At 48.8% G+C, this 25,814-nt stretch overlaps 1 protein-coding gene across 4 annotated transcripts in view; it reads left to right on the forward strand.

The window, feature by feature from the left end:
• The first annotated feature begins 149 nt into the window (after nucleotides 1–149).
• LOC140419564 (uncharacterized) overlaps nucleotides 150–25,814 on the forward strand; it is a 46,061-nt gene continuing 20,396 nt past the window's right edge. Inside the window, exons 1-3 of one of the 4 annotated variants that reach the window (XM_072503472.1) lie at nucleotides 150–231; nucleotides 6,155–6,270; nucleotides 16,020–16,496. The gene's annotated coding sequence lies outside the window, so the exon portion shown is untranslated. Of the gene's footprint in view, nucleotides 232–6,154; nucleotides 6,271–15,814; nucleotides 15,896–15,948; nucleotides 16,497–25,814 lie in introns of those variants that run through there. The other 3 variants (XM_072503477.1, XM_072503478.1, XM_072503476.1) reach the window with 3 other exon arrangements.

Here is a 25,814-nt window from a genome sequence, read left to right on the forward strand (position 1 = left end):
ATGTACAATAGTCCCTCCTCTGAACTGCAGTTGGGGATGAGTGAAGTTGTTTAACTTGTTGCCACTGAGATATTCTTCGGGCACTAGGACCTGACCGGGTACACACTACGAAGCCACGCCAATTACAGACGTCACCGCATCCACGCATGCGCACCATTTCAATCAAGACGGCGGCCGTTAAGGGACTGATATCGGGAAAAAGATCCAAAGCTGCAAACGCAGGACCTACAGGTACGTATTCCTGCTTTGGGGCCTTCCCGCAGTGTTTAGAAACTTTCCCCATCCAGAGGCGGCTCCATCGCTTCCTCCGGATTTCCACATCTTTACCACTTGCCCATGAAACAAAGAAGCATCTCTTTCCAAGCGCCATCACACATTGCGCATGCTCCAACTACTCACAGGCATTGCGCCTGCGCATTGCTGTCCTGTGGTGTTGATAAGGGAAATTCACCACCGCGGGGAATGCTGGGTAATCAACGCGCCATTTGCTTGGGGGCGACCAGGCATGCTCACGGAAGCGAAGTGGGAGGTGAGCAGGTTTTCATAGATAGAATTTACAGTGCAGAAGGGGGCCATTCAGCCTATCGAGTCTGCACCGGCTCTTGGAAAGAGCACCCTACACAAGGTCAACACCTCCACCCTATCCCCAGAACCCAGTAACCCAACCCAACACTAAGGGCAATTTTGGACACTAAGGGCAATTTATCATAGCCAATCCACCTAACCTGCACATCTTTGGACTGTGGGAGGAAACCGGAGCACCCGGAAGAAACCCACGCACACACAGGGAGGATGTGCAGACTCCGCACAGACAGTGACCCAAGCCGGAATCGAACCTGGGACCCTGGTGCTGTGAAGCAATTGTGCTAACCACCATGCTACTGTGCTGCCCTTAGGTGACTAGTTTGATTTTTGTTTTTGGGTGTACGGGTGAACTGTTCTGCTGACCCCCCCCCATCAGCAGAACTGGTCCACCACCAACAATCCCAACCCCCCCTATATGAAACTAGTCACCTGCTCGCCTCCCAGGTGCTTCCGTGAGCTAGCTAGGGATTGGTGCTTGGACCAGGGAGCAGGAGCGGTCATCCTGGACCAGTGAGCGGGAGCGGTCATCCTGGACCACGGAGCAGGAGCGGTCATCCTGGACCAGGGAGCTGGAGCGGTCAGCCTGGACCAGGGAGCAGGAGCGATATTCCTGGGCCAGGGAGCAGGAGCGGTCATCTAGGACCAGTGAGCTGGAGCGGTCATCCTGGACCAGGGAGCAGGAGCGGTCATCCTGGACCAGGGAGCAGGAGCGGTCATCCTGGACCAGAGAGCAGGAGCGGTCATAGACATAGACATAGAAAATACAGCACAGAACAGGCCCTTCGGCCCACGATGTTGTGCCGAACCTTTGTCCTAGATTAATCATAGATTATCATTGAATTTACAGTGCAGAAGGAGGCCATTCGGCCCTTTGAGTCTGCACCGGCTCTTGGAAAGAGCACCCTACCCAAACTCAACACCTTCACCCAACACCAAGGGCAATTTGGACATTAAGGGCAATTTATCATTGGCCAATTCACCTAACCTGCACATCTTTGGATTGTGGGAGGAAACCGGAGCACCCGGAGGAAACCCACGCAGACACGGGGAGGACGTGCAGACTCCGCACAGTCAGTGACCCAAGCCGGAATCGAACCTGGGACCCTGGAGCTGTGAAGCAATTGTGCTATCCACAATGCTACCGTGCTGCCCTTGAGAACAAATAAATCTACACTATATCATTTAACCGTAATCCATGTACCTATCCAATAGCTGCTTGAAGGTCCCTAATGTTTCCGACTCAACTACTTCCACAGGCAGTGCATTCCATGCCCCCACTACTCTCTGGGTAAAGAACCTACCTCTGATATCCCTCCTATATCTTCCACCTTTCACCTTAAATTTATGTCCCCTTGTAATGGTTTGTTCCACCCGGGGAAAAAGTCTCTGACTGTCTACTCTATCTATTCCCCTGATCATCTTATAAACCTCTATCAAGTCGCCCCTCATCCTTCTCCGTTCTAATGAGAAAAGGCCTAGCACCCTCAACCTTTCCTCGTAAGACCTACTCTCCATTCCAGGCAACATCCTGGTAAATCTTCTTTGCACCTTTTCCAAAGCTTCCACATCCTTCCTAAAATGAGGCGACCAGAACTGTACACAGTACTCCAAATGTGGCCTTACCAAAGTTTTGTACAGCTGCATCATCACCTCACGGCTCTTAAATTCAATCCCTCTGTTAATGAACGCGAGCACACCATAGGCCTTCTTCACAGCTCTATCCACTTGAGTGGCAACTTTCAAAGATGTATGAACATAGACCCCAAGATCTCTCTGCTCCTCCACATTGCCAAGAACTCTACCGTTAACCCTGTATTCCGCATTCATATTTGTCCTTCCAAAATGGACAACCTCACACTTTTCAGGGTTAAACTCCATCTGCCACTTCTCAGCCCAGCTCTGCATCCTATCTATGTCTCTTTGCAGCCGACAACAGCCCTCCTTACTATCCACAACTCCACCAATCTTCGTATCATCTGCAAATTTACTGACCCACCCTTCAACTCCCTCATCCAAGTCATTAATGAAAATCACAAACAGCAGAGGACCCAGAACTGATCCCTGCGGTACACCACTGGTAACTGGGATCCAGGCTGAATATTTGCCATCCACCACCACTCTCTGACTTCTATCGGTTAGCCAGTTTGTTATCCAATTGGCCAAATTTCCCACTATCCCATGCCTCCTTACTTTCTGCATAAGCCTACCATGGGGAACTTTATCAAATGCCTTACTAAAATCCATGTACACTACATCCACTGCTTTACCTTCATCCACATGCTTGGTCACCTCCTCAAAGAATTCAATAAGATTTGTAAGGCAAGACCTACCCCTCACAAATCCGTGCTGACTATCCCTAATCAAGCAGTGTCTTTCCAGATGCTCAGAAATCCTATCCTTCAGTACCCTTTCCATTACTTTGCCTACCACCGAAGTAAGACTAACTGGCCTGTAATTCCCAGGGTTATCCCTAGTCCCTTTTTTGAACAGGGGCACGACATTCGCCACTCTCCAATCCCCTGGTACCACCCCTGTTGACAGTGAGGACGAAAAGATCATTGCCAACGGCTCTGCAATTTCATCTCTTGCTTCCCATAGAATCCTTGGATATATCCCGTCAGGCCCGGGGGACTTGTCTATCCTCAAGTTTTTCAAAATGCCCAACACATCTTCCTTCCTAACAAGTATTTCCTCGAGCTTACCAATCTGTTTCACACTGTCCTCTCCAACAATATCGCCCCTCTCATTTGTAAATACAGAAGAAAAGTACTCGTTCAAGACCTCTCCTATCTCTTCAGACTCAATACACAATCTCCCGCTACTGTCCTTGATCGGACCTACCCTCGCTCTAGTCATTCTCATATTTCTCACATATGTGTAAAAGGCCTTGGGGTTTTCCTTGATCCTACCCGCCAAAGATTGTTCATGCCCTCTCTTAGCTCTCCTAATCCCTTTCTTCAGTTCCCTCCTGGCTATCTTGTATCCCTCCAATGCCCTGTCTGAACCTTGTTTCCTCAGCCTTACATAAGTCACCTTTTTCCTCTTAACAAGACATTCAACCTCTCTTGTCAACCATGGTTCCCTCACTCGACCATCTCTTCCCTGCCTGACAGGGACATTCATATCAAGGACACGTAGCACCTGTTCCTTGAACAAGTTCCACATTTCATTTGTGTCCTTCCCTGCCAGCCTATGTTCCCAACTTATGCACTTCAATTCTTGTCTGACAACATCGTATTTACCCTTCCCCCAATTGTAAACCTTGCCCTGTTGCACGTACCTATCCCTCTCCATTACTAAAGTGAAAGTCACAGAATTGTGGTCACTATCTCCAAAATGCTCCCCCACTAACAAATCTATCACTTGCCCTGGCTCATTACCCAGTACTAAATCCAATATTGCCCCTCCTCTGGTCGGACAATCTACATACTGCGTTAGAAAAGCTTCCTGGACACACTGCACAAACACCACCCCATCCAAACTATTTGATCTAAAGAGTTTCCACTCAATATTTGGGAAGTTAAAGTCGCCCATGACTACTACCCTATGACTTCTGCACCTTTCCAAAATCTGTTTCCCAATCTGTTCCTCCACATCTCTGCTACTATTGGGGGGCCTATAGAAAACTCCTAACAAGGTGACTGCTCCTTTCCTATTTCTGACTTCAACCCATACTACCTCAGTAGGCTGATACTCCTCGAACTGCCTTTCTGCAGCTGTTATACTATCTCAATCCTGGACCAGGGAGCAGGAGCGGTCATCCTGGACCAGGAAGCAGGAGCGGTCATCCTGGACCAGGGAGCAGGAGCGGCCATCCTGGACCAGGGAGCAGGAGCGGTCATCCTGGACCAGGGAGCAGGAGCGGTCATCCTGGACCAGGGAGCAGGAGCGGTCATCCTGGACCAGGGAGCAGGAGCGGTCATCCTGGACCAGGGAGCAGGAGCGGTCATCCTGGACCAGGGAGCAGGAGCGGTCATCCTGGACCAGGGAGCAGGAGCGGTCATCCTGGACCAGGGAGCAGGAGCGGTCATCCTGGACCAGGGAGCAGGAGCGGTCATCCTGGACCAGGGAGCAGGAGCGGTCATCCTGGACCAGGGAGCAGGAGCGGTCATCCTGGACCAGGGAGCAGGAGCGGTCATCCTGGACCCGGGAGCAGGAGCGGTCATCCTGGACCAGGGAGCAGGAGCGGTCATCCTGGACCAGGGAGCAGGAGCGGTCATCCTGGACCAGGGAGCAGGAGCGGTCATCCTGGACCAGGGAGCAGGAGCGGTCATCCTGGACCAGGGAGCAGGAGCGGTCATCCTGGACCAGGGAGCAGGAGCGGTCATCCTGGACCAGGGAGCAGGAGCGGTCATCCTGGACCAGGGAGCAGGAGCGGTCATCCTGGACCAGGGAGCAGGAGCGGTCATCCTGGACCAGGGAGCAGGAGCGGTCATCCTGGACCAGGGAGCAGGAGCGGTCATCCTGGACCAGGGAGCAGGAGCGGTCATCCTGGACCCGGGAGCAGGAGCGGTCATCCTGGACCAGGGAGCAGGAGCGGTCATCCTGGACCAGGGAGCAGGAGCGGTCATCCTGGACCAGGGAGCAGGAGCGGTCATCCTGGACCAGGGAGCAGGAGCGGTCATCCTGGACCAGGGAGCAGGTGCGGTCATCCTGGACCAGAGAGCTGGAGCGGTCATCCTGGACCCGGGAGCAGGAGCGGTCATCCTGGACCCGGGAGCAGGAGCGGTCATCCTGGACCCGGGAGCAGGAGCGGTCATCCTGGACCCGGGAGCAGGAGCGGTCATCCTGGACCCGGGAGCAGGAGCGGTCATCCTGGACCCGGGAGCAGGAGCGGTCATCCTGGACCCGGGAGCAGGAGCGGTCATCCTGGACCCGGGAGCAGGAGCGGTCATCCTGGACCCGGGAGCAGGAGCGGTCATCCTGGACCAGGGAGCAGGAGCGGTCATCCTGGACCAGGGAGCAGGAGCGGTCATCCTGGACCAGGGAGCAGGCAGAGAGAACACTGTGGATTTCTATTCTGGACTGTAAAGGGGAAATAAATAGTACATGTTAAGGTTATGATATGATTTAAGAATGAGGTTTCAGTCTGAATAAAACAACAGAAAAGGGGATACAGATTGTTACTAAAATTCTAATTGACCTTTGTAAAACTTAAAGCACAAGTCAGCAGAATTTGCAGCTGTGTTCTCGCAAGGACAGCGAGCTTCAATAACAAGGAACAGTAGGTAACGGCTGTCTCAGTAACAGGGAGGGACAGTGGACAATAACAAGATAAGAGGTGCCTGCAAGGGTAGGTGAGAGTGCGTGTTTATATGTAATACCAGATCAAAACTTTAAACAATGACTGTGCATGTGTTAAAAAAAATTATAACTATTTGCCACATTGTGTAAACAAATGGTTTAGTTCAGCGAGAATGCTTGTTGAGCTATCTCTCCCTGCATATGCCTGAATAAATGACCATAAATCTGCTCTGGTACTCCTGTGAATCATTTGTTCGTAGAAGTTAACGGTGACAGATTGAGACGCGATAACAACTGACAAGTGATGGTTTCTGTAAATTTACAGAATACTGGAAGTGGATGATTGACAGACAGGAAACTCAAACCAAACATCACATCGCGATCTGACAGAGCCACTCGATTCTTCAGGACCTGAATTTCAGCAGCATCTGGGTGTGGAAGGTAAAAGGTTTGTCTGCTGTGTCTGTGAGGAAAGATTTCAGGTCTCAGTGTGACTGGAAAAACCCCGAGATTCACAAACCCTGGTTAGACCAAACCTGGAGAACGGTGTTCAGTTCTGGGCAACAGTCCTGAGGAAGGATAGAATGGCCTCTGAGGGAGCTTAGCACAGAGTTACCGAGGGATATCTGAATGCCCAGAGTTAAATTACAAGGTGCAATTATAGGAATCCATAGTCTTCGTAGGTTTCCTCCGGGTGCTCCGGTTACCTCCCACAAAAATGTGCAGGTTAGGTGGATTGGCTGTGCTGAATTGTCCCTTTGTGTACAAAAGGCTAGGCAGAGTTATGGGGATAAGGTGGAGGAGTGGGCCTCAGTAGGGTGTTATTTCAGAGGGTTGGTACAGACTCGAAGGACCAAATGGGCTCTTTCTGCACTGTAGGGATTCTAGGATTTCTTGGAGAGCCACAAAGTCATAATGGTACAGAGGATGGCATTCCACCCATTGAGTCCGTGCCAGCTCTATACAGCAATCCAGTGAGTCCCATTCCCCTGCTCTAGCCCGTGTCCTCACAGGTTTATTTCCCTCCAGTGTCTCTTCAATTCCCTTCAAAATTATTCAGCGTGTCTATTTCCTCCCCTTCATGGGCAGCAGGTTTTGGGTCATTATCACTCACTGTGTAAAAATATTCTCCCTCACATCCCCCTCTACCTCTTATCCAAAAATGTAAATCTCTGTCCCAGATTTTTTTGTCTACCTTATCTAAACCCGTCAGAATCTTGAGAACCTGAATCAAGTCTCCCCCCCAGCTTCTTTTGCTCAAACTATTCTGGTAAATCTCCTCGGCAACTTCTCAAGAATCTTCACATCCTTCCTAAAGTCTGGTGACCAGATATGTACACAATACTCAAGATGTGACCTAACCAGAGCATAACTTCCCAGTTTTTCTATCAGTATTCCTGCTTATGAAGCTCAACACCCCATTTGCTTTGCTAACTACCCTCTCAATATATCTTGCTGATATACAAAATCCTCGTCCTTCGCCTCCCACCTCTATCTCTCGCCTCCCATAGAGGCCAGAGTCCTGTGTAGGGCCAGACCAGGTGGCAGGTTCCCTTCCCGAAGGACATTAGTGAACCAGTTGAGTTTTCACAATAACCAGTAACTTTCATGATCACTTCTTCCTAGTCCCGGCCCCACAAAGTACCAGATGCATTCAGCTCCATTTTACAACCTGTCCTGTTTTAAATTAATTTTCGAAGGGAAGACATCGCCGTCAAAAACCTCTCACCAAACATCACATCAGGATCTCACGGACTCGCCCAATTTATTGTAACCCGAATATCATTGGATTTTGAACATGGAAGAGATAAGCACCGTTCACAGTAAGGACAAACCGTACACGTGTTATGTGTGTGGACGAGGATTCTGGCAATCATCTGGCCTGTCAAGGCACAAGTGTAGTCACACTGGGGAGAAACGGTGGAAACGTGGGGACTGTGGGAAAGGATTCATTTCCCCATCTCTGCTGGAAATTCATCGATGCAGCCACAGTGGGGAGAGACCATTCACCTGCTGTGTGTGTGGGAAGGGATTCAGTCATTCATCCAACCGCCTGAAGCACCAACGAATTCACTCCGAGGAGAGGCCGTTCACCTGCTCCGAGTGTGGGAAGGGATTCATTCAGTCATCCGACCTGCTGACGCACCAGCGAATTCACTCGGGAGAGAGACCATTCACCTGCTTGGAGTGTGGGAAAAGATTCATTATTTCAGCCCACCTGATCACTCACCAGCGGGTTCACACGGACGAGAGACCTTTTAAATGTCCAGACTGTGGGAAGTGCTTCAAAAGTTCTTGGGAACTGATGTCCCATCAACGTGTCCACTTTGATGAGAAACCGTTCAGATGCTCTGACTGTGGGACTGGGTTCAAACGGTCATCTCAACTCACTGTACACCAGCGAATTCACACCGGGGAGAGGCCATTCACCTGCTCAGACTATGGGAAGGGATTGACTACCTCATCCAACCTGCTGCATCACCAGCGAGTTCACAAGTAACTACAATGATTAGTTTTTGCTGTTAATCACATTCAGGACTGTACCATGTTCATCGGGACGTTTCTGCTGATGTTATTAGATTCCAGCCCACTAACAGGGGGTCATATTTTGGCTAAAAGTCGAATAAATCAGTTTTGTGTAAAACACAGTGTTGAAACTTTTTAATATCTCTAATACAAATTAGTTGCTTTTGAAGTTCTCTCCCCCTCCCCTGTCTCCTCCATCCTCATCTCCAACAAGTGTGAGGAGCTCATGGAGCTTCTAATCACTGATATTGAGACAATCTGATCAGCTGCCTCTGCTGCTTTCATCCCTTTCACTAGCCCACCAGACCAAACTGTCTCTAAATTTCATCCTTTCCAGAGCCCTGAACCCACATCTTTCTCTAGTTTCGCTCCCATCTCCCCTCATGCCCTCTCAGAGCTCATCTTGTCCATGAGACCCAGCTCCTTCTTCATCGACCCTAATCTCACAAAACGTATCACCCAACTTCCCCATGTTCACTCACATTGTCATGTCTCTCTCTCTCTCTGGTACTGTCCCTCTGTCCTTCAAACCTGCCATCATCACCTGTTCCTCGAAACCCTCACCTTCCTTACAAACTACTGCCCCATCTCCAGCCTCCCTTTTCGCTCCAAACTCCTCAAACATGTTGTCACCTCCCAAAACCCTGTGCATCTTTCTGGAACTCCATGTTTGAGCCCCTCCAATCAGGTTTCTGCTCTGTCATAGGACTGGGACAGTTCTTATCAAAGTTACAAATGACATCCTCTGTGACAAAGATAAACCTCCCCTCTGTCCTCAGCCTGTCTGCAGCCTTTGACAAGGTCGACCACACCATTCTGCTCCGTCACCTCTCCACTGTCACCCAGCTGGTGGGGCTGCTCTCTCCTGGTTCCATTCTTCTCCATCAGAGTCAGAAAATCACTTGTAATGTCTTCCCTTCCCACTCGCACAGTTACCTCTGGTGTTCCCAAAGGATCCAGACTTGTGTCCTCTTATTTCTCATCCACATGTTCCCCACAATAACACCATCTGAACACAGTGTCAGTTGTCACATTTACACTGACCGCTCCCAGCTCCACCTCACCACCACCTCTCTCCACCTTTGCCTTTGTGAAATTCTCAGCCTGTTTGTCTGATATCCAGTGGTGGATGTGTAGACATTTCCTTCAATTAAATCTTGGGAAAACCAAAGTCATTGTTTTCATTCCCGAGCTAACAACTCCATTCCTCTCCCTGGTAACGTCTGACACTAAACCAGACCTGTTTGCACACCTGATGTCATAAATCATTCTGAAAGATCTTGTCAAGATTGTTACTTTGAACTTTCTGTCTGCAAATCCTCTCCCTCTAACTCCAGTAAAAGGAGTTTACAGAGGTTTTTGGTGTAAATACAGGATAGAAATTCAGGACCATTCTAGTTTCTATGGTGCATTCTCCCAAATCTATGAATCTCAGTCCCACACACTCCTCTCCCTCTCTGCTCATTGTTCTAGATTCAGTCTCCAGTCTCTTTTCCCCTCTCCAGATTGTCTCTCCTCATGTCCTTAAACTGGTGACTCAGGCTGTGAATCAATCCCACTCCTTCACTCTCATTCCAACAAATACTGCAGCTATCATCTTTAACAACTTTATTAGTAATTTCCAATATTGGGAAAGAATCACCTTTTCCCAATTATGGAGAACAGAAATCCAGTGGGCAGCTCAGAACTTCCTCCTCCCCAGGACTGTTTTAACAAGCTGTGTGTATCTAAGTTACATTTATACAGACTCACTCACTCAGCGATCAGATCTCACTGAACTATGACACAAACTGTGTGTATCTGAGTTACATTTATACAAACTCACTCACTCAGTGATCATATCTCACTGAACTATGGCACAAGCTGTGTGTATCTGAGTTACATTTATACAGACTCACTCACTCAGTAAGTGATCAGATCTCACTGAGCTACAACAGCTCTATTTATAATGAGTTTTTAACATAATAAAATGTCTCAAGCAGTTTCACAAGATCATGAGAACACATTGGGGTCGATGACCAAAGTCTTGGTCAAAGAGTTTGGTTATAAGGAGGGTTTTAAAGGTGGAAAATGAAGTGGAAAAGTAGAGGGGTTTACGGACGAAATTCCAGAGATTAGGGTCCAGGCAGCTAACGGCCATCAATTGGAATGTGATTAAAATCAGGGATGAAGGACATCCGGGAATGGCGCTCCATGTACGTGGGCCCCATAGCCCAGGCTCAAGGCCCAAATCTGAACTTTGGGACAGAGTTTGACCATCCCTGGTCTCAGAGAAAAACAATTCTCCGATAAACATCTTGTAAGATCTTGGTTTATTTCTAACATAAAAAGTTCGGACCAGTTGAGTCCTCCTGTGCACTCAATGGGGATTGACTTTAACAGATTTAAAATCCTCTGGATCTCTGCGTTACAACAAGAATATGTTTCAGTCGAGATTCAAATATATAAATATTGAAAAACTGAACAAAAATGGGGAAAGACAGCAGCTCAATCATCTCAAAGTGAGAAATGAATGGTCTCTGTTTCAGGTGGGACTCCTTCAGAAAGAACACTTCCCACCAGCAGCACCAACCCCCCTCCCCCTCCCTGTTCACCCACTCATCCTCCCATTGCACATCCACCCAATGGCCCCCAGCCTGGATTCACATTCAGCATTAACTCAGTGAGAGGCTGAGCTGGCCCTGGGATGTAAGGACGGACAAGAGCTGGAAGTGGTTCCAGTCAATACAGTTTGTGCATCATTATTAAATAAAGAAACTTCATATCTTGTCAAATCCCCATTTCAGACACTTGGTGAATTACAATTTGGAGCCCAGACCCTTCCTGTTGCTTCTACTTGGTGCATCCTGTGTGGTTTCAGCAGAGATAGAGACAGGCTGCTCACATCCCTGCTCTCACTACCCAGAGGCTTGTGGTCTCCACCCTCTGGGTTTCAGAGCCCCTGAGGGTCCTGGGACAGACTGACCCATCTGATCCTGCATCGGGCAGATTCAGCTGGAGACAGGGCGGCGCGTTGGATACTGCCTGTGGGTTTGGGGGGAACGGGTCCAAGGTGGGAGCTCTTTGAGTGGAGTTCCCAGATCCATGTCTCCTTCCTCCACCATCCCTCTCCTGGACCAGCGTCACATCATTTCTCCCACTCTGCTGCTGACCAGCTTGGGGGAGATCAGTGACGTGTTGACAGTATCTGTCATCCTGTTCAAGGCAGCAGACATCTCCTGCATGGCCGTGGTCATGACCTACACTGACCCATTTCAGAGCCGTGCTTGAAGCTCCATGGAGGCAGCCACTCTCTCCATGACACAGTCTCTGGAACCTCCTCTAGCCCTACAACTGTCCAAGCTCCCTCACTCGTCCAATTAGGGGAGAAGGTGGCATCGTGGTAATGTCACTGGATTAGTGATCCAGAGGCCCAGGCTAATGCTCTGGAGACACGAATTCAAATCCCAAATCCAATTAACAAACCTGGAATTCTAAAGTTAGTCTCAGCGGCCGTGACAACTATCATCGATTGTTGGGAAAACCCATCTGGTTCACGAATGTCCTTTAGGGAGGGATTTCTGCCGCCTTACCTGGTCTGGCCTACATGTGACTCCAGACCCACAGCAATGTGGTTAACTCTAGTGCTGAGTTGGCCACTCAGTTGATGGGCAATTAGGGATGGGTAACAAATCCCGGCCTTTCCAGTGACGTCCACATCCCATAAAACAATCACAAAAAAAACCTCACCCCCTTCAGCTCCTTGACTTGCTTCACTCCACCATTGGCAGAGGCACCTTCACCTACCGAGGTCCTAAGGGCTGGAAGCCCCTCACTAAACCTGTCTCCTTACCTTTTCCACCCAGCTTCTGTCCCTCTGTGAAGGGTCTCCGACATTTTAACCTGTTGATGGGTAAATGTCAGTTGTTGTTGTCACTGCCTCACATTGGAAAACTCAGGAATGTCACAAAAACACTCGGAAACTTCAGACCGAAGATTCTCAGCTGGAAACTTCACCTTCAGTCAGGAACAGATCACAGCTTTGCATCATCTCTGATTGGACAGCACATTTTGTACAAAAAATCACCATCTAATAATGTTTATAAAATGTCAGAAATTCATTGACTGTGAATAGAATGAGCTCTCTCTGGCTCTCAGTAACAAAGCCTCCACGGCAGCTTGCTGGGTGACACACACAGCACAGGCCTGTTCTCTCTGTCACAAACCCTGGAACCAGATTTCTAAACTGGAGAAGGTTGGATCTGACGACCCAAATATAAACCAACTGTCTGAGTAAAGGTTAAAACGGTTCGACAGGAAAATCACTTTGGACAGGAAAGATTTTCAAAGTGATCGGTGCTGGATTCAGACTAACACCAAACATTCTGACTGGATCCAGAGGAAGGAGAACACAAGAGACTCCAGCCCCGGAGATCAGCTTCATCTGTCCCAGTGTCTGATCCGGGATCAGTCAACCATTCCGAGGAGGCTGTCACCTCTGCCTGGAGATCAGCTCCATCTGTCCCAGTGTCTGATCCGGGATCAGTAAACCATTCCGAGGAGACCGACACCTCCAGCCCCGGAGGTCAGCTCCATCTGTCCAAGTGTCTGATCCGGGATCAGTAAACTATTCCGAGGAGACTGTCACCTCCAGCCCCAGAGATCGGCTCCATCTGTCCGAGTGTCTGATCCTGGATCAGTAAACCATTCCGAGGAGACTGTCACCTCCAGCTCCATCTGTCCGAGTGTCTGATCCGGGATCAGTAAACCATTCCGAGGAGACTGTCACCTCCGCCCCGCAGATCGGCTTTACCTGTCCGAGTGTCTGATCCGGGATCAGTAAACCATTCCGAGGAGACTGTCACCTCCAGCCCCGGAGATCAGCTTCATCTGTCCGAGTGTCTGATCCGGGATCAGTAAACAATTCCGAGGAGACTGTCACCTCCAGCCACAGAGATAAGCTCCATCTGTCCGAGTGTCTGATCCGGGACCAGTAAACCATTCCGAGGAGACTGTCACCTCCAGCCCCGGAGATCAGCATCTCCCTGATCCGGGACCAGTAAACCATTCTCACATGTTGTGGGTCACATGTATTTCCTGCCGATTTAGCTGGTGTACCAAATCTAAACTGTCGCTTTTTCATAAATTGCTTTAAAATTACCAATGACTTGGATCCCCTTTTTGGGTAATCTCTTGACTCCTGGACTAAAATCTTGCAGTTTCCAGCATTCATCACGACATTAAATGAAAATCACTTATTGTCACAAATAGGCTTCAATGAAGTTACTGTGAAAAGCCCCGAGTCGCCATATTCTGGCGCCTCTTCGGGGAGGCTTGTTCGGGAATTAATCTTGTTGACTCTAAACACAGTTGTAAAGGAGCCTTCTGTCTGTATCTCGGAGCTCTGAACCATGGAAGAGAGTGACTGGGGCATGTTTCTGACACACCTCAGGGATAACCCATACATTCAGTCCTGGATCTGATTGACAGCAGCAAAAACAGCAGAATCCAATTCCTGGAGAGACTCATGAAGTCGCTGGTGTTTCAGCATAAGTTGTAAGTCAGTGAATCCATTCCCGCACTCGGGGCAGGTGAACGATTTCTCTCCAGCGTGAACTCGCTGGTGAATCATCAGCTCATTGCTGCTTCTAAAGCTCTGCTCACAGGCAAAACATTTAAAAGCTTTTATATCAGAGTGAATTTGTTGGTGTTTCAGCAGATTGGATGACTGAGTGAATCCCTTCCCACACACAAAGCAGGTGAACGGTCTCTCCCCAGTGTGAATTCGCTGATGCATCACGAGACCATTGCTGCTTCGAAAGCTCTGCTCACAGTCAAAACATTTAAATGGTTTTATATCAGAGTGAATTTGTTGGTGTTTCAGTAGGTGATAAGACTGAATGAATCCCTTCCCACACACACAGCAGGTAAATGGTCTCTCCCCAGTGTGAATTCTCTGATGTACAGTAAGTTCAGATGATCGCCTGAAGCCAGTCCCGCAGTGAGAGCACCTGAATGATCTCTCGTCAGTGTGAACACGTTGATGACAGGTCACTTCCCCGGACGTTTTAAAGCACTTCCCACAGTCTGGACATTTAAAAGGTCTTTTATCAGTGTGAACTCGCTGGTGTTTCTGCAGGTTAGATGTAGCAGTGAATCCCTTTCCACACAAGGAGCAGGTGAATGGCTTCTCCTCACTGTGAATGTGTTGGGTGTCTCAAGAGATACTTTTTGCTTTTAAATTTCTTCTCACAGTCAGAACATTTGAAAGGTGTCTAATCGTGTGAACATACTGGTGTGTCAGCAGGCTGGATGACTGAGTGGATCCCTTCCCACAGGTGGAGCAGGTGAATGGCCTCTCCCCAGTGTGACTGCGTCGGTGCATTTCCAGTTCAGAAGGGTAGCTGAATCCCTTCCAACAGTCCCCACATTTCCACGGTTTCTCCATAGTGCCGGTGTCCTTGTGTCTCTCCAGGTTGAATGACAAATTGAACTCTCATCCAGACACACAACACGTGTATGTTTCTCCCCACTGTGAATGATGTGATGTTTTTTCTGCCTATGTAATTGGTTAAAGCTCTTCCCACATCAGTTCACTGGAACACTCAATGTCTGTGTGGGTCTTGGTGCTTTTTCAGTCACACTGATGATTGAAATCTTTTCTCACAAACTGAACAGACAAACATTACTCCTTCCACATTCAAAGACTGGGATATTCAGGTTCTAAAGAATTGAGTGACTGTCAGATCTTGATGTTTGGTTGAGTTTTCTGTCGGCCAATCATCCGCTTCGAATATCCTGTAAAAGGAGTTTACAAAAGCCATCACTGTCAGTCCAGATAGAAATTCTGAACAGACAATTCTCGTTTCTCTGGAACATTTGTTCCTCTCTTGTTCCCCCAAAGCTGTAAATCCCTGTCCCACACACTCTCCCTCCTCCCTGGGCTGAATGCAAACCCATCTCACCATTTCTTTCCTCCACTCCCAGTTTTCTCGCTCCCTCTCCTCTGCCTGGGTTCAGTTCTCCAGCTCCTGTCTGCAGACTGACAATAAAATCAATGGGTCTTATTGGGGGTTTGGGGCCTCCACTCACCCGCCTGAGTCTAGCTTCATATTCACACTGCGCATGCTCCAGCTCACAATGGCTGGGGAGTGATTGACGGCAGGTCACGACCAATAAGAAGAATGTAATCCGGGTCTGGATTGATCCTGCAACCAGCCGCCATCTTGGGGAAGGAAGTCGGGTCTTTTGTTCTTGGAGCGGAGCGCTGGGGCGGCCATCTTAGTAAGGGAAGAGGGAGTGGGCGGGGCTTCCTCCCCTGTGACAGGCCCGGGGCAACTAGCGACAACCACCTTCTTGGGAATGGAAGTCGGGTCTTTTGTTCTGGAGCGGAGCGCTTGGGCGGCCATCTTAGTACGGGAAGAAGTTGTGGGCGGGTTTCCGCTCTGGTGACAACCCCCGGGATTCTCTATCCGGGACTTTAATGAAGGACAATGAGCTGGAGCTGAGGTTGAAAAGTGTTCAGAGGAAGGTCTGAAATCAGATTTACAGCCAGATATCTGTAAGAACCACAAAGTTCACATTCATTCTGTTTGGCAAATGAAATCACAATGCTGCAAACACTCAGTTCTGAAGAAGAATCAGGTTGCATTGGAAATGTTAACTCTCTTTCTCTCTCTTCACAGAAGCTGCCAAACCTGCTGAGGATTTCCACAACTTTCTGTTTTCACTTCACATTTCCAGCTTCTGCAGAGTTTTACTCAAATTATTATTATGTTTTTGAAATTTTGTTACATAACCTGTTAAGAGTAAAACAATTGTCACCATTTAAATGTCCAAATCAGTGATATTTATTTGTTTAACTGAGACTGGGCTGTTCAGGAGCCATGTCAGAAATCACTTCACAGAAAATATAGTGAAATCTGGAATTCTGTTCAGATTCTGTCAATAGAAACTATAAAAACTGAGATTGATTGAAGTTTGTGAGACAAGAGTATTAATGGTTATAGAATCAAGGGAGATGGATGGATTGAAAAACAGATCAGGCATCTGCAAACTGGAGCTTAATGTCTGAGGTTCAACTGATTCTGGTTTTGTTTTGAAGGTGGTGTTGGTTTCCTGTCCTGTCGATTATCTCCACACCCGTGGGTAATTTGCTGGAGGTGAGATGATCTTTATTTGTGTCACAAGTAGGCTTACATTAACACTGCAGTGATTAACTATGATTAACACAAACTGATTTGACTTGATTTTTATTCAGAATTTAATTTCTTATAACCGGGTTGGAGTTTATACAGAATAATAATAAATGTCTTTCTTATTGTCACAAGTAGGCTTATATTAACACTGCAATGAAGTGCTGTGAAAATCCCCTTGTCCAACACTCTGACGCCTGTTCGGGTAAATTGAGGGAAAATACAGAATGTCCAGTTCAACTTACAATTCACCTCCCATCTTTCAGGACTTGTGGGAGACCCACGCAGACACGGGGAGAACTTGCAGACTCCGCACAATGACCCAAGTGGGAATCGAACCCAGGTCCCTGGTGCTGTGAAGCAACAGTGCTAACAACTGTGCTACCGTGAAGGGGAAGAGGGTTGTTGCAGTGACACAGCCTTGTCTGATCCAAGTCTTCACTGAAATACAGTACAAAGTCTTACAACACCAGGTTAAAGTCCAACAGGTTTGTTTCGATGTCACTAGCTTTCGGAGCGCTGCTCCTTCCTCAGGTGAATCACCTTCACCTGAGGAAGGAGCAGCGCTCCGAAAGCTAGTGACATCGAACCAAACCTGTTGGACTTTAACCTGGTGTTGTAAGACTTCGTACTGTGCTCACCCCAGTCCAATGCCGGCATCTCCACATCTTCACTGAAATAGTGTCTGGAGTGTTTCCATTGATGAGGATCATGGCTTGTGTGTCATTATTGTGCAGGCGGAGCATGGTGGCCAATTTCTGAGGACAGCCAAATTTGAAGAACATACTGAATAAAACATCTCTTTGACGGTATAAAGCGTTTTTGTGAGGTCAGAAAAGACCAAGAACTGCGATTGATGCTGTTCCTTGTATTTTCCTTGGGTTTGTCAAGTAGTGTAGATCATGTCTTTGGTGCCTCATGAAGGGAGAAAACCTAACTGTGACTCTGGAAGGAGCTCGTTGGCCACGAAGAGGAGATCATTGAGGAGGATCCTGGCAATGATCTTCTGTGTGGCAGACAGCAGGGAGTCGCCTGTGCAGTTACCACAATCAGACTTGGCTCTCTTGAATATAGTCACAGTGTCTCGGAGATCCCCGGGCATGCATCCATCTCCCCAGGTGAGGAATATGAGATTGTGTCGCTGTGCCAGGAGTGTAACCCCGCCATGCTTCAGAATTTCAGCAGGGATTCATTCTGCTCCAGAGGCCGTGTTGTTTTTCAGCTGTTGAATGGCTTTTTCACTCTGCTCCCGATTGGGGTCCAACATGGACTGAGCCGGACAGGATACTGGGGAATAGATTTAAGGACGTTAAAGCCAAAGACAGAGTCTCGGTCAAGGGAATCTTCAGAATGTTCCCTCCAGTGAGCACTGACTGACACTCTGTCCTTGATGAGTTCCCCTCCACACTTTGCTCTCAGTGGGGTGGGCCATTGACTGCTTAGGTCATCAATTGTATTGGCAGCACTGGTGAAATTGTGCATGCCATTGCTTTCCATGAGCTGTTGGCTATCCCTCACTCTTTCTACCTTCTAAAGGCTTCATAAACTTGGAAAACCTAGAGCAGGCACCTAAAAGGCACTGGAGCAGTACTTCCAGCAGTGCCTTCACAAGATGCTCCAAATCCAGGGGCAAGGAGGGCGGTCCCACAGAGGAGAGGGAAAGAGAAAACTGGGAGTGGAGGAAAGAAAGTCGGGGGCAGAGGTGAGTGCAGTGGCCATCACTAAGGAGAAGGTGCTGGGGAAGCTGAAAGGTCTGAAGATGGATAAATCACCCAGACCGGATGGACTACACCCCAGGGTACCGAAGGAGATAACTGAGGAGGTTGTGGGGCCATTGGTGGTGATCCTTCAGGGATCACGAGTCAAGGGGCTCCCGGGGGACAGGGAAGTGACTAATGTAACACCCCAGTTTAAGAAAGAAAGAAGGTAGAATATGGGAAATTATAGGCAGGTTACTCTGACTTTGGTTGTTGATAAGATTTTAGAGGCCATTATTGTGGATGAGATTACGGAGTTCTTGGAAGTGCATGGTAAAATAGGACTGAGTCAACATGGCTTCAACAAGGGGAGGTCATGCCTGACAAATCTGTTAGAATTCTTTGAGGAGGTAAAAAGGAAGTTCGACAAAGGAGAGCCAGTGGATGTGATCCATTTGGGTTTCCAGAAAACCTTTGACAAGGCGCCGTACAACAGGCTGCTAAATAAATATAAGAGCCCATGGCCTTAGGGGCAAGGTACTGGAATGGTTCGAGAATTAGTTGACAGGCAGAAGGCGGAGAGTGGGGATGAAGGGGTCTATTTCAGGATGGCAGCCGGTGACTATTGGGCTTCCACAGGGGTCAGTGTTGGAACCACAGCTATTCAATACATTCTGAATTCTCCCTCTGTGACCTGAACAGGCGCCGGACTGTGGCGACGAGATTTTCACAGTAACTTTATTGCAGTGTTAATGTAAGCCTACTTATCATAGAATTTACAGTGCAGAAGGAGGCCATTCAGCCCATCGAGTCTGCACCGGCTCTTGGAAAGAGCTCCCTACCCAAGCCCACACCTCCACCCTATACCCATAACCCAGTCACCACACCCAACACTAAGGGCAATTTTGGACACTAAGTGCAATTTAGCATGGCCAATCCACCTAACCTGCACATCTTTGGACTGTGGGAGGAAACCGGAGCACCCGGAGGAAACCCACGCACACACGGAGAGAATGTGCAGACTCCGCACGGACAGTGACCCAAGCCGGGAATCGAACCTGGAGCTGTGAATCAATTATGCTAACCACTATGCTACCGTGCTGCCCCGACTTGTGACACTAATAAAGATTATCATTATTATTATTAGCTGGAGTACTGTGTGCAGTTCTGGTTGCCACATTATAGGAAGGCTGTGATTGCACTGGAGGGGTGAAGAGGCGATTCACCAGGATGTTGCCTGGGATGGAATGTTTCAGTTATGAAGCGAGGTTGGGTAGGCTTGGGTTATTTTCATTGGAGCAGAGAAGACTGAGGGGCGACCTGATCGAGGTGCACAAGATTATGAGGGGCATGGACAGGGTGGGTAGGGAGCAGCTGTTCCCCTCAGTTGAAGGGTCAGTCACAAGGGGACACAAGTTCATGATGAGGGGCAGGGGGTTTAGGGGGGGTTTGAGGAAAAGCGTTTTCACCCAGAGGGTGGTGACAATCTGGAATGCACTCCCTGGGAGGGTGGTAGAAGCAGGTTGCCTCACATCCTTTAAAAAGTACCTGGATGAAGACTGGCACGTCATAACATTCAAGGCTATGGATCAACTGCTGGCAAATGGGGTTAGGTCGGTAGGTCAGGTGTTTTTCGTGTGTCAGTGTTGGATTTGGATTTTGTTTATTGTCATGCGTACCGAGGTACAGTGAAAAGTAGTTTTCTGCGAGCAGCTCAACAGATCATTAAGTACATGAAAAGAAAAGGAAATAAAAGAAAATACATCATAGGGCAACACAAGGTACACAATGTAACTACATAAGCACTGGCATCGGGTGAAGCATTCAGGGGTGTAGTGTTAATCAGGTCAGTCCATAAGAGGGTCATTTAAGAGTCTGGTAACAGCGGGGAAGAAGCTGTTTTTGAGTCTGTTCGTGCGTATTCTCAGACTTTTGTATTTCCTGCCCGATGGAAGAAGTTGGAAGAGTGAGTAAGTCGGGTGGCAGGGGTCTTTGATTATGCTGCCCATTTTCCCCAGGCAGTGGGAGGTGTAGATGGAGTCAATGGGTGGGAGGCAGGTTTGTGTGATGGACTGGGCGGTGTTCACGACTCTCTGAAGTTTCTTACGGTCTTGGGCCGAAAAGTTCCCATACCAGGCTGTGATGCAGCCTGATAGGATGCTTTCTATGGTGCATCTGTAAAAGTTGGTATGAGTTAATGTGGACATGCCGAATTTCCTTAGTTTCCTGAGGAAATATAGGCGCTGTTGTGCTTTCTTGGTGGTAGCGTCGACGTGGGTGGACCAGGACAGATTTTTGGAGATGTGTACCCCTAGGAATTTGAAACTGCTAACCATCTCCACCTCGGCCCCGTTGATGCTGACAGGGGTGTGTACAGTACTTTGCTTCCTGAAGTCAATGACCAGCTCTTTAGTTTTGCTGGCATTGAGGGAGAGATTGTTGTCGCTACACCACTCCACTAGGTTCTCTATCTCCCTCCTGGATTCTGACTCATGCAGACTTGATGGGTGAAAGGCCTCTTCACTGTTGCTGTTGATACAATGTTAGGTGGCATTGTAGGCAGCCCAGACGATGGCATAAAATTGCACGGAGATATTGACAGACCAGGTGAATGGGCAAATTTGTGGCAGATGGAATTCATTGTAATCAAGTGTGAGGTTATCCATTTTGAACCAAAAAATAATATAACAGAGGACTTTCTAAATGGAAAGAGGTTAAGTACAGTGGATGGCGAAGGTGCACAGATCCTTAAAATGCCCCGAACAAGTGCAGAAAATAATCAAAAAGGAATGTTGGCATTTATATCTGGAGGATTGGAGTATAAAGACAGAGGTTATGCTGCAGCTATACTAAACCCTGGTAAGACGCCACTTGGAGAACTGTGAGCCATTCTGGGCACCACACCTTCAGGAGGATATTGTGTTCTTGGAGGGAGTGCAATATAGGTTTACTAAAACGATTCGCTGCGATACCTGTACTACGGGGGTTAGGTTACGATGAGAGATTATTGATTGATTGGTTTTATTTATTGTCACGTGTGCTGAGGTACAGTGAAAAGTATTGTTCTGCGGACAGTCCATACAGATCGTTCCATACATGAAATAAACCCACAGGACCTACATAAATACACAGGCAAGGGGTGAGCATACAGAGTGCATTACTACTCAGTAGAGAAGATGTGTGAAGAGATCAGTTTAGTCCATAAGAGGATCATTCAGGAGTCTGGTAACAGTGGGGAAGAAACTGTTGTTGACCCTGTCACCATGTGTTCTCAGACTTTTCTCTGATGGGAGAAGTTGGAAGAGTGAGTAACCCGGATGGGAGGGGTCTTTGATTGTGCTGCCCGCTTTCCCCAGGCAGCGGGAGGTATAGACAGAGTCAGTGGATGGGAGGCAGGTTGTGTGATGGACTGGGCTGTGTTCACGCTCTCTTTAGTTTCTTACGATCTTGGACCAAGCAGTTGCCATACCAGGCTGTGATATAGCCAGATGGGATGCTTTCTATGGTGCATCTGTAAAAGTTGGTAAGAGTCAACGTGGAAATGCTGAATTTCCTTAGTTTCCTGAGAAAGTATAGCCACTGTTGTGCTTTCTTGGTCGTAGAGTCGGCGTGGGTGGACCAGGACAGATTTGTGGTGATGTGCACACCTAGGAATTTGAAGCTGTCAACCATCTCCACGTCGACACAATTGATGCAGACAGGGGTGTGTACGATACTTTGCTTCCTGAAGTCAATGATCAGCTCTTTAGTTTTGCTGACATTTAGGGAGAGATTGTTGTTGTTACGCTACTCCACTTGGTTCTCTATGTCCCTCCTGTAGATATTGAAGATGTCGAGGGATATGATGGATATTGTGGGAAAACGGTGCTGAGGTAGGTCAGCCAATGATCCCATTGAATGGTTCAGCAGGCTCGATGGGCCGAATGGCCGACTGCAGCTCATATTTGTTGTGATCTCCTGGACAGGAAGCTGTGAGCTTGAATTTGTCAATCAGCCTGAATCAGCACCTTCAGGAGAATAGAGAGGGTGAATATTAGATACAGCAGAGTGAGAATGGAGGGAGTGTGTGGGATGGAGATTTACAGCTTTCAGGGAATAAGAGAGGAAAAAATGTGCCACCAAAACTAGAATTGTCTGTTCTGAGTTTCTATCCTGTACTGACAGTGATGACTTTTGTAAATTGTTTTTACAGGATATTAGGCGAAGAGGAATTACAGACAGAAATCTCAAATGTCACGTCTCGATCTGATATTACTCCCTTCCTTGGAACCTCAATATCTCCCGCCTTTAAATCGAGAAGGAGAAATGTTTTCCCGAACTGTCAGCTAAAGATTTCAAACATCAGTCTGATTGGAAAAGCACCGAGACCCACACAACACACACCCGAGTGAGAGTGTTCCAGTGAACTGACTGTGGAAACATCAGTCTGATTGGAAAAGCACCGAGACCCACACAACACACACCCGAGTGCGAGAGTTCCAGTGAACTGACTGTGGAAACATCAGTGTGACTGGTAAAGCACCGAGACCCACACAACACACACCCGAGTGCGAGTGTTCCAGTGAACTGACTGTGGAAACATCAGTGTGACTGGAAAAGCACCGAGACCCACACAACACACACCCGAGTGAGAGAGTTCCAGTGAACTGACTGTGGAAACATCAGTCTGATTGGAAAAGCACCGAGACCCACACAACACACACCCGAGTGAGAGTGTTCCAGTGAACTGACTGTGGAAACATCAGTCTGATTGGAAAAGCACCGAGACCCACACAACACACACCCGAGTGCGAGTGTTCCAGTGAACTGACTGTGGAAACATCAGTCTGATTGGAAAAGCACGGAGACACACACAACACACACCCGAGTGAGAGTGTTCCAGTGAACTGACTGTGGAAACATCAGTGTGATTGGAAAAGCACCGAGACCCACACAACACACACCCGAGTGAGAGTGTTCCAGTGAACTGACTGTGGAAAGAGCCTCAACCAGTTACACAGCCTGAAAAAAATCACACCATTCACAGTGAGGAGAGACCCTACCCGTATTCTGAACTGATTGTCGAACCTGGAGACAGGAGGAGACCCAAAACATGGAGAAACGGTGGAAATGTGGGGATTGTGGGAAGGGATTCAGATCCCCATCGCAGCTGGAGACTCATCGACGCAGTCAGACTGGGGAGAGGCCGTTCACCTGCTCCCAATGTGGGAAGGGGTTCAATGATTCATCCACCCTGCGGAAACACCAGCGAGTTCACACTGGGGAGAGGCCATTCACCTGCTCTCAGTGTGGGAAAGGATTCTCTCGGTTATCCACCCTGCGGATTCACCAGCGAGTTCACACTGGGGAGAGGCCATTCACCTGCTCTCAGTGTGGGAAGGGATTTACTCAATTATCCACCCTGCGGAAACACCAACGAGTTCACACTGGGGAGAGGCCATTCACCTGCTCTCAGTGTAGGGAAGGATTCACTCAGTTATTCAACCCACGGAGACACCAGCGAGTTCACACTGGGGAGAGGCCATTCACCTGCCCTCAGTGTGGGAAAGGATTCTCTCGGTTATCCACCCTGCGGACACACCAGCGAGTTCACACTGGGGAGAGGCCATTCACCTGCTCTCAGTGTGGGAAGGGATTCTTTTGGTTATCTCACCAGCGGAGACACCAGCGAGTTCACACTGGGGAGACGCCGTCCACCTCTCAATGTGAGACGGGATTGCATGTTTAATCGCACCTGCAGTGACACCGACAATTTCACAATCGATTACAGGGGTTGGATTCTGCTGTTATTGTTTCTGCTCTACACCCAGGACTGCATTTTGTTCATTCTGACAGGTGGCCAGTGGGGATGGTCGGAGGGTTTCTTTCTGCTGGACTGGCCGGTCTCGCCACTTTGCCTCCAGTGGGCTGATGCTCTTTGGGCTTTGTTGCTAATATTGCTCACCGCCTGCGGCCCGCATACGTTTGGGGTGATTAGGAGCCTTACGTACCCAGCTGCGCCGTACACCAAAACGTTTGATGAACTTGTGAATATAGTGGGGCAACATTTTAACCCAACCCCGTCCACGATAGTCCAGCGTTACCGGTTTAATACCGCTGAGAGGACCCCTGGAGAATCCCTTGCCGATTTTCTATCCAGGCTACGCAGGATTGCGGAATACTGTGACTATGGTGAGACCTTGTCAGAAATGTTACGCGACTGTTTGGTTTGCGATATTAACAATGCGGCCATCCAGAGAAAGTTGTTAGTGGAGCCAACATTGACTTTTCAACAGGCCATTCAAATAGTATTGTCCCGAGAGAGCGCAGAGCGAGGAGTACAGGAGCTACAGGGAATGGAAGTGCATGCCTTGGGGCGCAACCCCTTCCGTCCGAAAACGTCCCTCCGCACTCACTTGGGTGAGGCAACATCCGGACCGACGCCAGTGGCCGTCGGACATTCCTACCCGAAGGGAGCCTTCTCCAGAGCCAATGGATGAGGAGCCATGTCCGTGTCAGACTTGTAGGCGCCGACCCCGTCGCGGATGGCGGTCCTGGGGGCGCCAGAGGCGCCGTCGTTCCGACCGAAACTGGGACCAGCCCAGGGGCCGTAACTGCGACCAGCCCAGAGGCCGTACCTTCCACGTGGATGAACCTGCGGCGACTACTCCTGAGGACGTGGAGACGGAGGACGACTGCCTGCAGCTGCATTGTGTGGCAGCTTCCCGTGTGGCCCCCATTAAGGTGACAGTACGGGTCAATGGCCACCCGCTTGAGATGGAGTTGGATACTGGTGCAGTGGTCTCAGTGATCACCCAGAGGACATTCAACCGCATCAAGCAGGGTATACAGACCCTTACATTAACTGACTCACAGGCCAGGTTGGCCACCTACACGGGGGAACCACTGGACATTGCAGGAACTACAATGACCCCTGTTGTCTATGGACGCCAGGAGGGGCGTTTCCCACTTATCGTGGTGCGCGGCCATGGGCCCAGCCTGTTGGGTCGGGACTGGTTGCGCCATTTGAGGTTGCAATGGCAGCACATCCTCCAAACAGTTTCTGAAGGGTTGACTGAGGTGCTAGGACGATACCCAGTTGTATTCCAGCCTGGTTTGGGGAAAATAAAAGGGGCCGTAGCCCGTATCCAAGTTGAACCAGGAGCCACGCTGCGCTATTTCCGGGCGCGCCCAGTGCCTTACGCCTTGCTCCAGAAGGTAGAAGGGGAGCTCACTCGTTTGGAGAGTTTGGGTATTATCAGGCCCGTCCGTTTTGCTGACTGGGCAGCAGCAATTGTACCTGTAATGAAGCCAGATGCCACAGTTCGCTTGTGTGGCGACTATAAACTTACAGTGAATACGGTTTCCTGACTCGACCGATATCCAATGCCTCGCATAGAGGATCTCTACACGAAGCTTGCAGGTGGACTCTTGTTCACAAAATTAGATATGAGTCACGCCTACCTGCAGTTGGAGCTGGACCCTGCCTCCCGACCATATGTAACGATTAATACACACCGGGGCCTGTATGAATATACACGGTTGCCCTTTGGAGTATCCTCTGCCTGCGCAATTTTTCAACGTGTTATGGAGGGCATTTTGAGAGGTT

Source organism: Scyliorhinus torazame, chromosome 5 (assembly GCF_047496885.1).
Source record: "Scyliorhinus torazame isolate Kashiwa2021f chromosome 5, sScyTor2.1, whole genome shotgun sequence".
NCBI lineage: Eukaryota > Metazoa > Chordata > Chondrichthyes > Carcharhiniformes > Scyliorhinidae > Scyliorhinus > Scyliorhinus torazame.